The sequence below is a fragment of the Microtus oregoni genome, unplaced genomic scaffold, assembly GCF_018167655.1.
Source record: "Microtus oregoni isolate MIOR12 unplaced genomic scaffold, Mior012 000051F_ref0000332, whole genome shotgun sequence".
Classification (NCBI taxonomy): Eukaryota; Metazoa; Chordata; class Mammalia; order Rodentia; family Cricetidae; genus Microtus; species Microtus oregoni.
In genome coordinates this window covers 15,155,502-15,168,717 of record NW_024543811.1, presented here as the reverse complement: position 1 = coordinate 15,168,717, position 13,216 = coordinate 15,155,502, and positions in this window count along the sequence as shown.

Sequence of the window (13,216 nt, the reverse complement as noted above, 5' to 3'; positions counted from 1 at the left end):
TTTACGCCAGCACGCAGGACGCACAGCTCTTTCGTCAGTCCGTACAACCAGGAAGCAGGTTTTTACCGCCAGTCCTCGCGGGATCTAAGCCCGGTGCCGCTGTTCAATGTTTCCGAACATCTGAAGTAGGTATGGCGTGTATGTTCAGCCTATCTTCACTTGAAGGATCTTAAGCATAGCTACCCCATTCACTTATCCTTTACACACCAATTTATTTTGAATTTATTATATTTTGCTTTACTTTGTTTTAATAGCTTTGTAGCATGATTAATAAAAACCCAAAGGTGGACATTGGGGTTTAACCTGAAGATCACCGAAGTAAAGCAGCCAAGCCTTTAGATAGCTCTTATCTCTACCAGGGTACAGAAAAGGGGGTGGTCCTCTCCTCAGAGTGACTGTAGACTGTAATGCTCTCCACCAAACTTCAGAGTGCAGATTAAGAGCCTAAGTTCTTGTCTCCTCATGTTTTATATTCCTCTCTAGCATTGGTATCAGAGGTGTGCACTGCCACTGACTGACCTCTATGGCTGACTAGTGTGGCTGCTGGGATTAAAGGTGTGTGCCACCACTGCCTAGCCTGTATGGCTGACTACTGTGACAGGTTTTGGATTCTGATCTTCAGGCAAACTTTATTTATTGAAACAAATAAAATATCACTATATTTCCCCTTTTTTGTCTAAAATAAAACAAAAAGTTATAACTAATATAAAAACTATGTATAATAACTATATACGATATATACAGGCAATAAATACATCAACAATTTCTGGTCCGTTTACATTTGACAAATTCAGAGAAAATACTCTACTAGCTGTCCTATCTTGGTGAATCCAAAGTCTTGCAACTAATTAACTTTCTACCATAATTAACTTATGTCTCATATTGCTTTACCATACCAAATTATCTTTTTTTTTTTTTTTTTTTTTTGGTTTTTCGAGACAGGGTTTCTCTGTGGTTTTGGAGCCTGTCCTGGAACTAGCTCTTGTAGACCAGGCTGGTCTGGAACTCACAGAGATCCGCCTGCCTCTGCCTCCCAAGTGCTGAGATTAAAGGCGTGCGCCACCACCTCCCGGCCCAAACTATCTTTTAATATCTCTAAATCTTATATGCTTTATACTTCTTAAGTAAATTTATTTCGAGTCTCGTAAACAAGAAAAACTGTATCTATTTAGTCTTCAACTACTTTAGAAACACAAGAAGAAATAATATTAATTGAGTAAGCAGGAAGTGCAAGCAAGAGACTTCCAAAAAATGTGAGAAATGACAGAAACAGCTGGCTCCCTGGACAATCACACAAAGTTTCTTTGCCATGTTGGGGCATCTATCTTCAGCCTAAAAGCCTAGCATATCTGACAGACTTTTCTATGAAGCAGAATTTTTGAAGGGCTCTCCTGCCTTATCTTGACAATGATTTGCACCCACTCCTATGTAGTACTGTGTGCCTAATTAGGATAACATACTGACAGCAGTAAAAGGAAGGGCATTTTCTTGCGACGTAGCTTACTTCTGCTACAAAGAAAGTAAACTTCATGTGGAGTTTCTTTGATGCCCATTATCTCCTCTGAAGTAGATTGGTGCTGCCAGGAGTAGACATGTCTCACTGTAACAAAGAAAAAATAATAATTTATGTTTTAAAATGCCATGTTCTGTACATCTCTGAGGTGTTTGAAAATGGCCTATCTAAAATATTTTTGTTTGATATTGAAAACATATCTAATATAACTACAATTTAATTGTTATTGGTATCTAATTACTAATCTGAATTTTATTTATATCCTAAACAGTTGGTAATAACTTTTGAAAGACCGTACAGACCCCCTCCTCAAAACCCGTAGCTAGCATGCTCCCGGGGGAAAATCCTGTTTGCTTTAAAAAAATTCTCTGGATCAGCAGCCAGCCTGCTCCCTTAAGAACATCCCATGTGCCTGAGAGAGCAGGAGATAGAGATAGGAAGACTGCAAGGCAAGATGTCAATAAGATAGGATATCAACAAAGCAGGTTAGCTATAAGATAGGAACAGGATGATTGTTGCCAGGCATCCATGTTAAGAGAGGAAACCATTCATGCCCCCGCCGCATTCCGATAACCACGCTTTTGCTTCTGTAAACTTGCTTCTTGCTGACACCCATGCTGAGAGAGGAAACAACTCATGCCCCCGCCTCATTCCGGTCGACCGATAACCACGCTTTTGCTTCTATAAACTTGCTTTTTGCTCTTCCCTATAAAAGCCCGCCCTCCAGTTGGCAGGTGCGCAAATCTTCCGAGAGATCTTGCTGCCCACAGGTACCTCTGTCTACTCAATAAACCTCTTGCGATTTGCATCCCTGTGGTCTCGGCCTGTTCCTTGGCGTTGGGGAGGTCTCCCCGAAAAAAAGGTCCTCTCCAAGGGTCTTTCACTTTCTTTTTTTTAATAAATTTATTTATTATGTATATAATATTCTTTCTGCATGTATGCCTGCAGGCCAGAAGGGGGCACCAGACCTCATTACAGATGATTGTGAGCCACCATGTGGTTGCTGGGAATTGAACTCAGGACCTTTGGAAGAGCAGGCAATGCTCTTAACCACTGAGCCATCTCTCCAGCCCTGGTAATAACTTTCAAGAACATAAATTTGTATTACATTGTTAAATGAGCTGTATAGATACAATAATTTGAACAAGATTAGAATTGTATGTACAATGTTTTAACTAATTAATTACAAATTAATCTTAAATTTGTATTGATATACAAAATTTGTATACACTATACAATAATTTAGTGCAAAGTAAAATATTTAAAACTAGTCATTTTAGTGTTCTACCTTTTTCTCTTATCATATCTACATATATCTATACCTGCCTTTTCAGAGTAGATTCAATAATCTACTCTTTTATCCTATCATATTTTTATCCCCTTTTATCTTTTCAAAACAAGAACTCTGAGTCTGTTATAATTTGTTCAACGTGTTACCTGACAATTATCAATAACAACTTGTAACCAACCCCGCTAAACAACATCAAATATCCATAACCCATTGAACAACCTAAAATCACACAACCCACCTCTTAAATTTACTTCCTTGTTCCCAGAGTCAGCGACATCTTTAGGGGGTTCTGAAAAAAAAATTGGATTAATTTTCAAGTCCTGGGAGAGATAGCTTTAACATTTGTTGTCCACTGTCTACCTAATGGGAAGGTTGAAGATTTGAATCAAGCCCTGCCTGGAGTAGTCTGTGAGGCTGGATCATCTCAGCTAAATAGATTGATATTGTTCTGAGCAGTTTGTAGACCAAAGCCAATATTTAGGTGGCAGTTTTTTAGTTTATTGGTGTTGTCAGAGTCATGGAGTAGTTGTCATTGTGGGGCCCCACCCTTTTGGAGACTTCAAAGGTTATTGTTAGGCATGCTCATGGTTCACTGTAGAAAACTAATGGAGACTCAAACCCCAAATCATGTAGAGAAATGTAGATCAAACCTCTTTTAGAATTAGTTAGTACTCTATATATCCATTAATATTATGACAAAAAATTTAAGATATATATTCATGGACACATTAATCCTTTAAAATTTATACTGTAAGAAAAACTTTGAAAAAGTCAATATAGATCCAAAGGATTAAGAGTGAAGTGGCAATACAATAGTTCTTAAATATTTGCTTTTCTTCTGTCTCATACCAGGTGGCTCTTCTGACATGAGACAGATTTTGGATTTTACTTTAATAAGCTTATGTGGGTTTAGAGGAGAGAATCCCTCCAAACTGCAAAGTCAGCTTTAATCTTTAATTGGATTGGGACTACAAAATGGCCATTAGCATTATATGACTGTAGAGAATAACAGAAACAAACTTGGGAAAATTTATGAAATTTTATTGTCTTTGTAATGTCATATAACCAATATGCTCCTTTTCTTGGGACACTTTTTTCTGGATGATTTCTATTTTTTTCTTCAGATGTCTCATTTATCTGAGGTGGGAAATACTTCTGTATATGTATTGCTTTTATTGGTTAATGAATAAAGAAACTGACTAATGCAGAGTAGAGCTAGTTCGAAAAACTAAACTGAATCCTAGGAAAAAGAAGGCACAGTCAGTGAAAAGCCATGAAGCCACAGCTGGGGACAGATGCACTGGAAGGTTGCCAGTAAGCCACAGCCATGTAAAACACAGATTAATAGAAATGATTAACCAATAATATAAGAACTTACTAGCAATACACTTATGTGATTGGCAAGCAGTGATTTAAATAATATGGTTTCTGAGTGATTATTTCATGGTCTGGGTAACCAGGAACTAACAAGCGGCTTCACCTACATTTATTCAGTGGTCATTGGATTCCTCAGTGGGATATCCTTATTCTCCTGTAAAGACAGAAACAAAACCTTCCTCAACCCTAATTTTAGGGATATTATATTTTGGCCAGTTACATCTGATTAAATGAAAAGCATTTGCTAGTTTCATTTTCAGCAGATTATTTTTTATTACTTTATAAATAATACCAATCAAAATTTACACTTCCTCCCTTCCTCCTAATTCCCACCCACTCCCCCACTCCCCGTCTTTCCTCCCCCTCCAGACTTAAGAGAGGGCAGGGTATCCTGCCTTGTGGGAAGTCCAAGTCCCTCCCCCCTCCATCCAGGCTTAGGAAGGTGTGCATCCAAATAGAATAGGATCCCAAAAAGCCAGTACATGAAGTAGAGACAAATCCCAGTGCCATTATCCTTAGCTTCTCAGTCTGCCCCAATTGTCAGCCACATTCAGAGAGTCCAGTTTGATCACATGCTCGTTCAGTCCCAGTCGAGCTGGCCTTGGTGAGCTCCCATTAGATCAGTCCTACTGGCTCCATGAGCGGATGAACCCCTCAAGGTCCTGACTTCCTTGCTCATGTTCTCCCTCCTTCTGCTCTTCATCTGGGCTTTGGGAGCTCATATCAGTGCTCCAAATCCATCCATCACCAGATGAAGGTTCTATGGTGATATGCAAGATATTCATCAGTGCGTCTATGGGAAAAAGCCAATTCAGGCACCCTCTCCTCTACTGCCCACAGACCTAGATGGGGAGGAGGCTCATTCTTTATACCAAAACAATTGCTTAACAGCATTGTTTTTCATGTGATACAGATTATTCTTAAATTATCTTAAATTAATTCATTTTATCAGATATATGAGAACAGATTTTCATCAGACAGATGATCCTGGTGTGAGTCTATGGTTGGTCATGCTAGACATGGCTTGGCATTAGTTTCAATATAAATCTTTATATCTAGGCTATGAGTTCACGGCATGAACTAAGGGCAAGCAGTTGTGGTTAATAGTTACACAGTCTAGAGTCTTTTTATATTTCTGCGATCTATGTAGAAGAACTTCTTTTCTTCTCCTTCTCCATTTTTCTCCCATCCAAGTACTAACCAGGCCTGACCCTGCTTAGTTTTCGAGATCAGAGAGATTGGGCACGTTCAGGGTGGTATGGCCATAGACTCCTTCTCCATATTTTTAACTCTTTTTCAAACCTTCCCCCAAACCAATCTCAAGATGTTACAGGCATTTATCTCTCTCTTCTATTCTTATCTAATGTTAGGTGACTCTGTCTTAATTGCTTAATTAAGTTTGTCTTTTTTCCTCTTTATTAAGCACCAGATTAAACCTGGAAACCTTTTTGTCTTGAATGTTAACCCATCTTCCCCCATTAGCATCATATACTCCTGTATACGCCAATGTCTCATCAGTAGACTCTGGAAGCTTAAACATACTTTCTTCCCTTCCAGAAGAAATCAGACTGTATTTCTTAGAACATAAGCAGGTAACACCAAAAGTGCAAGGGCTCCAATGCAGGAAGTACAGCACACACACACACACACACACACACACACACACACACACACACACACACCTTCTCTGCAGGCACTTTTTCTTTAAGCTTGTGGCATATCTCACATGAGAGATCATGCAGACTCCACAGGAGGTGGCATGACAAAATTTTTTTGGAGGTAAAATATTTATTTATACCAAGGTGCCTATTCTAATTCATATATTCCCTAAAGGAAAGCATCACATGCCCTTGCTACTTTGGTCCTTATTTTGAACCCTTTGCAGTAATCATTAATTCGGCAACTTCAGTTTGTTATGTAAGCCCCCAAGAAAAGTCCAACCATCACATATGCAACATATAAGAGAACTTTATTAATTCCAACAAGTTGGGGTAGTGAATGATGAATGATGAAGCAGAGATATGAAAATTCCAGGGAGAAGGGTTTAATCTGGAACTGGTCGGTAGAGGAAAGATTGGTCTGATTGGTAGGAAGCCGTAGTTGAACCAAGATTAATAAAAACTCAGGGTCAGAAACTGGGGTTCAACCTGAAGATCTGATAACATAATTCTAGTATGAATATTAATAATGGGCACACAATTGGTTAAATTACAATTTTCATAACTTTGATCTAATAAAGGGAAATATTTTTTCTAATATATTCTAAAACCCAGTGTATTGCTGCTACTGACATCCAGGTATGTTTGAGCTGTTATAGTTCCTGAGTAATGAATACCAGCAGCAAAACCTTTATCTCATTCCTCCTTCTATACTGAAGAGGGGCTTTAGCTACACATGGCCTCCATAATAGTATTTGATTGTTCCGACAATCAAAAAGGGTATATTTCTGAGGCAACTGTTCTCCAGGCTTTCTATTTCAATAGCAAATAAACACTATATTCTCCATTCCAAGATGTAGTGACTAAAACAACCAAACATTCAGTCAGTGTTCCTCAGAATAATTAAGACTCACAGAGGTCTGGGTAATTTGCACAGTAGTTCTACCAAAAAGTTGGGAAGTATTAACTATGACTATAATCTCCTTCCCTTCCAAGACTGCAGGACACAATACTGGACAATCAGGAACATAGGTTCAGAAATCTCTTTCCAACTCATTTGAGGGGGATGGTGGTACATTAGCAGCCACAGTATCAGCAGAGCTGGCGTTCTTCTTTCCACACACCTCACCAAATGCTTAGGCAACTATTGAGCTTCATTTTCCTCCTGTAAAGAACACAAACATGCCCCTGACCCTATATCAACACAGGCTTGGAAACCTTCCATATTCTAGTGCAAGGATCTTTTTATTTCACTTGAGCAAAGTTGCACTAGTGCCATCATGACAAAAATCTATCCATGGGCATCCACATTTAAGAAATTTTAAAATAAATTGGGCATAATTCAATGCATTATGTGTGTATAACTCCCCCTTTTTATTTTTTCAACTTGTGTTTTCAAGGCACCATGGGCACATTTCACGAGGTCACTGAGGGTTATGGGTAATGCCTGTTTTATGCTCAATTTTCTGAAATGTTTTACTAATATATCTGGATCCATTATCCATTTTTATAATTTTAGAAATTATATATGAAAAGCACTTCAAACAATCAAATGCTTGGTAGCTTCCTCAGTTTGCACAGTGGCCATCAAGAACCCTGAATAGTTCGAGACCAGCCTGGTCTACAAGAGCTAGTTCCAGGACAGGCTCCAAAGCCACAGAGAAACCCTGTCTCGAAAAACCAAAAAAAAAAAAAAAAAAAAAAAAAAGAACCCTGAATAGGTATCAACTGCCGCATGCAAATATCTTAATTTGCTAAATTCTGCAACATGAGTAATTCTATTTGCCATAAATGATTAGGATGAAGATCTCAAGGATTTACCCCAAAGTGAGGCACAGGAAAATACTAAAAGCATACATCACGTTTCTTAACAATCTGATGAACAATTTCCCAGGTAAGACCAAATTGTTTTCTTAAATATCTACTATTCTAAGATGAAGGGCATATGACTATTGAGCCAGTTCTACTAGGGATAAGACAATAATCTTTGTTAATTTATAAGTGATGCATTACCATCCATTAGAGGGCCAAGAAAACTGAAATGAGCTCTAATATGACCCACAAAGCATGGCAACTTTCTTTTGAGGAATTTGCTGAAACAACATTACTAATTTTAATACAGGAAACAGTCTCTATACTTTGAAGTGCTCTCAAAATATAATAATTATTAGCATATAAATGAATTGAACTATTCATAAAAAACTAAAAAACCTTAGCTACAGCTCATAATTCAACTATTTGAGCTGAAGATAGAACAGTTAAAAAACAGCATAGCATCTTTTATAGAACCTTTGATCACTTCTTTAGGAAATATAAAGGTATATGTTTGGGCAAATTGCAACATTTCCTCAGCTGGAAAATGATTATCAATCTGGCCCAAAAGCTGAGCAAAAGCCCGCCTACACTTCCTGGTCATCCTACAGGGGCTATACTGCCCTATACCTCCTCTCTCTTCCTATCCCATCCAGCTTACATTCAGATCCCCCCACCCCCTGTCTCCCTCCCTCCCTCCCTTCTTTGGTGGCATAGCACCTCCCTGCTCAGCATGCTCGGGGGCTGGGACCAAACCAGAATCAGGAGGACAAAGGAGAGGGCTGTAGCTCCTTTGTCTCCATAGTCTGCCTGCAGCAAGCAGGGTGGGCCCTTTGTTTGTGAGCTAACCAAGCAGCATGGAGATCCGATCTGGACACCAGGAGAAACATGACTGGGGAGTGACATCACTGGGAAGGTACATCAGTGGGCAAGAAGATCTGATCCTGTAAAAGAAGATCCATAGGGGAGTATTGGGAGGAAGAGATGGGCAGATACCAATGCAAGAATTCACCCAACAATCTGAAAAACAACACAAAACCACCAAAAGCCAGCGACCTCACAACAGGAGGACATGAACACCTTAATCAAGAAGTAGAAAAAACTGACTTCATGAAAGTGATTGACACCCTTAAACAGCATATAAAAAACACCCTTATAGAAATGGATGAGAAATATAACAGAAAGTTTCAGGAATTGAGTAAATCAGTGAATGATACCCTAGGAAACCAAGGAAAAACAAGCAGATAATGGAAACAGTTCATGACATGAAAACTGAAATGGAGGCAAAGAAGAAAACACAAACAGAGGGCCGGCAGGACATAGAAAATCTAGGTAAACGAATAGAGACTACAGGAACAAGCATAACCAGCAGAATACAAGAGATAGAAGAAAGAATCTCAGATTCTGAGGATAACAGAGAAAATAAACGCACTGATCAAAGAAAACAGCAAGTACAACAAACTCTCATCACAAAACATTTAGGAAATATGGGACACAATAAATGGACCAAACCTAAGAATAATTGGAGTAGAAGAAGGAGAAGAAGTGCCTCTCAACGGTCCAGAAAATATACTTAATAAAATTATAGAAGAAAACTTTCCCAACCTGAAGAAAGATGTACCTATGAAGGTTCAAGAAGCATACAGAACACCAAATAGGCTGGATCAAAAACAAAAACAAAAACAAAACAAAACATCCCCTCACCATATAATAATCAAAACGCAAAATATACAGAATAAAGAAAGAATATTAAGAGCCACAAAGGAAAAAGGCCAAGTTACTTATAAAGGTAAACCTATCAGACTTACACCTGACTTCTCTATGGAAACCATGAAAGCCAGAAGGTCCTGGATAGATGTACTGCAAAAACTATGAAATCATGGATACAAGCCCAGACTACTATATCCAGCCAAGATATCGTTCACTATAAATGGAGAAAACAAAATTTTCCAGGATAAAAAAAAAATTAAACAATACGTAGCCACACATCCAGCCATATAGAAAGTAATAGAAGGAAAATCACTAAACAAGGAGTCCAACAATGACCACAATAACTAAGACATCTAGAGACCCTTCACCAGCGCAACTCAAAGAAGGGAAACAAACAAACCCTACTACTAAAAAAGTGACCGGAGTTAACAACCACTGGTCATTAATATCACTTAATGTCAATGGACTCAACAAACCTATAAAAAGGCACAGGCTTAGAGATTGGATACGAAAACAGGATCCAACAATCTGCTGTTTACAAGAAACACACCTCAACCACAAAGACAGGCACCTACTCAGAGTAAAGGGCTGGGAAATGGCTTATCAAGCAAATGGACCTAAGAAACAAGCAGGTGTGGCCATACTAATTTCTAACAAAGTTGACTTCAAACTTAAATCAATCAGAAGAGATGGAGAGGGACATTTTATACTCATAACAGGAACAATTCATCAGACAGAAACCTAACAGAGAAATTAGAGAATTAATGGAGGTAATGAAGCAAATGGAGTTAACAGACATCTATGGATTATTCCACCCAAAGAGGAAAAATATACCTTCTTCTCTGCAGCTCATGGAACCTTCTCGAAAATTGACCACATACTCGGTAACAAAGCTAACTTACACAGTTACAAAAAAATATTAGAAACCACATGTGTCTTATTAGATCACCATGGATTAAAGTTAGAATTCAACAACAATGCTACCCCCAGAAAGCCTACAAACTCATGGAAACTGAACAGTCAACTACTGAACCATACCTGGATTAAGTAAGAAATAAAGAAAGAAATTAAAGTCTTCCTTGAATTCAATGAAAATAAAGAAACAACATACTCAAACTTATGGGACCCTATGAAAGCAGACCTAAGAGGAAAGTTCATAGCACTAAGTGCCCACTTAAAGAAAACAGAGAAAGCACATGTTGGAGACTTAACAGCCCACCTGAAAGCTCTAGAAAAAAAAGAAGCAGACTCACCTAGGAGGAGTAGAAGACTGGAAATAATGAAACTGAGGGCTGAAATCAACAAAATAGAAACACAGAAAACAATCCAAAGAATCAATGAAACAAAAAGCTGGTTCCTGGAGGAAATCCACAAGAATGATAAACCCCTATCGAAACTAATCAAACGACAGGGAGAGAATACACAAATTAATAAGATCATAAATGAAAAGGGGGACATAACCACAGACACAGAGGAAATTCAGAGAATCATTAGATCTTACTACAAAAGCCTGTATGCCACAAAACTGGAAAATATAAAAGAAATGGACACTTTTTTAGATAAATACCATATACCAAAGTTACACCAGGACCAGGTGAACAATCTAAACAGACCAGTTGGTCGCAAAGAATTAGAAGCTGTTATCAAAAACCTCCCTACCAAAAAAAAAAAGCCCAGGACCAGATGGTTTCAATGCGGAATTCTACCAGAACTTCCAGGAAGACCTAATACCTATACTCCTTAATGTATTCCACAATGTAGAAACAGAAGGGTCATTACCAAATTCTTTTTATGAAGCTACAGTTACTCTGATACCAAAACCACACAAAGACTCAACCAGAAAAGAGAATTACAGGCCAATCTCACTCATGAATATCGACGCAAAAATCCTCAACAAAATACTGGCAAATGGAATCCAAGAACACATCCGAAAAATTATCAATTATGATCAAGTAGGCTTCATTCCGGAGATGCAGGGCTGGTTCAACATACGAAAATCTATCAATGTAATCCAGCATATAAATAAACTGAAAGAAAAAAAACCCATATGATCATTTCATTAGATGCTGAAAAAGCATTTGATAAAATTCAACACCCCTTTATGATAAAAGTATTGGAGATATTAAGGATACAAGGGTCATACCTAATATATAATAAAAGCTATATACAGCAAGCTGACAGCTAACATCAAATTAAACGGGGAGAAACTCAAAGCCATCCCGCTTAACTCAGGAACACGACAAGGCTGTCCACTCTCGCCATACCTCTTCAATATAGTGCTTGAAGTTCTAGAAATAGCAATAAGACAACATAATGGGATCAAGGGGATTCGAATTGGAAAGGAAGAAGTTAAACTTTCGTTATTTGCAGATGATATGATAGTGTACATAAGCGACCCCCAAAACTCCGCCAAAGAACTTTTACAACTGATAAACAGCTTTAGTAATGTGGCAGGATACAAGATCAACTCCAAAAAATCAGTCGCCCTCTTATACACAAAAGATATGGAAGCAGAGAGGGAAATCAGAGAAGCTTCACCATTCACGATAGCCACAAACAGCATAAAATATCTGGGGGTAAATCTAACCAAGGAAGTGAAAGATCTATTTGACAAGAACTTTAAGGCATTGAAGAAAGAAATTGAAGAGGATTCCAAAGAATGGATGGACCTCCCTTGCTCTTGGATTGGGAGGATCAACATAGTAAAAATGGTTTCTAGCCATAAATAAGGGTCACGGAGTCTACAATTGGTGAATCTAAAGAAGCTAAGTAAGAAGGTGAACCCAAGGAAAAACATATAGTTATCCTCTTGGCTTAGGGAAGTAGACAAAATTGCCGGGGAGAAAATTGGGATCTTGGGGGTGGGGTGGGATGGGGGTAAGCGGAGATGGGGAGAGAAAAGGTAGAAGGGAAGGAGGGGGGGACTTGGGGAAACAGGAGGATTGGGATAAAGGAACGTTGGTTAGGGGAGCACGGAACCACAATTCTTAGTTAAGGGAGCCACTTTAGGGTTGGCAAGGGACTTGACTCTAGAGGGGCTCCCAGGTGCCCAAGCTGAGGTCCCCAGTTAGTTCCTTGGGCAGCTGAGGATAGGGAACCTGAAATGACCCTATCCTATAGCAATACTGACGAATATCTTGCATATCATCACAGAACCTTCATCTGGTGATGGATGGAGATAGAGACAGAGACCCACACTGGAGCACTGGACTGAGCTCCCAAGGTCCCAATGAGGAGCAGAAGGCGGGAGAACATGAGCAAAGAAGTCAGGACCACGAGGAGTGCACCTATCCACAGAGACAGTGGAGCTGATCTATTGGGAGCTCACCAAGGCCAGCTGGACTGTGACTGAAAAAGCATGGGTTAAAACTGGACTCTCTGAACATGGTGAACAATGAGGGCTGATGAGACACCAAGGACAATGGTACGGGGTTTTGATCCTACTTAATGTGCTGGCTTTGTGGGATCCTAGCCAGTTTGGATGTTCAGCTTCCTAGATATGGACGGAGGGGGGAGGACCTATGACTTACCACAGGGCAGGGAACCCTGACTGCTCTTTGGACTGGAGAGGGAGGGTGAGAGGTGTGGGGGGAGGGGAGCGTGGTGTGAGGAGCGGGAGGGAAATGGGAGGCTGGGCGGTGGTGGAAACTTGTTTTTTTTTTCTCCTTTTCTCAATTAAAAAAAATAGCTGAGCAAAAAAATAATCACCCAAGAATCATTATGTTGAAATAACTAATCAATTTATTGTTCAGAATAAGGAACATTGATTACACTTTGTTCTCTACCAAAATATCACATAGATTTTATCTGGCTTTTCTGTACTAAACAAGCTGAGATTAAGGTTGTAAATTATAT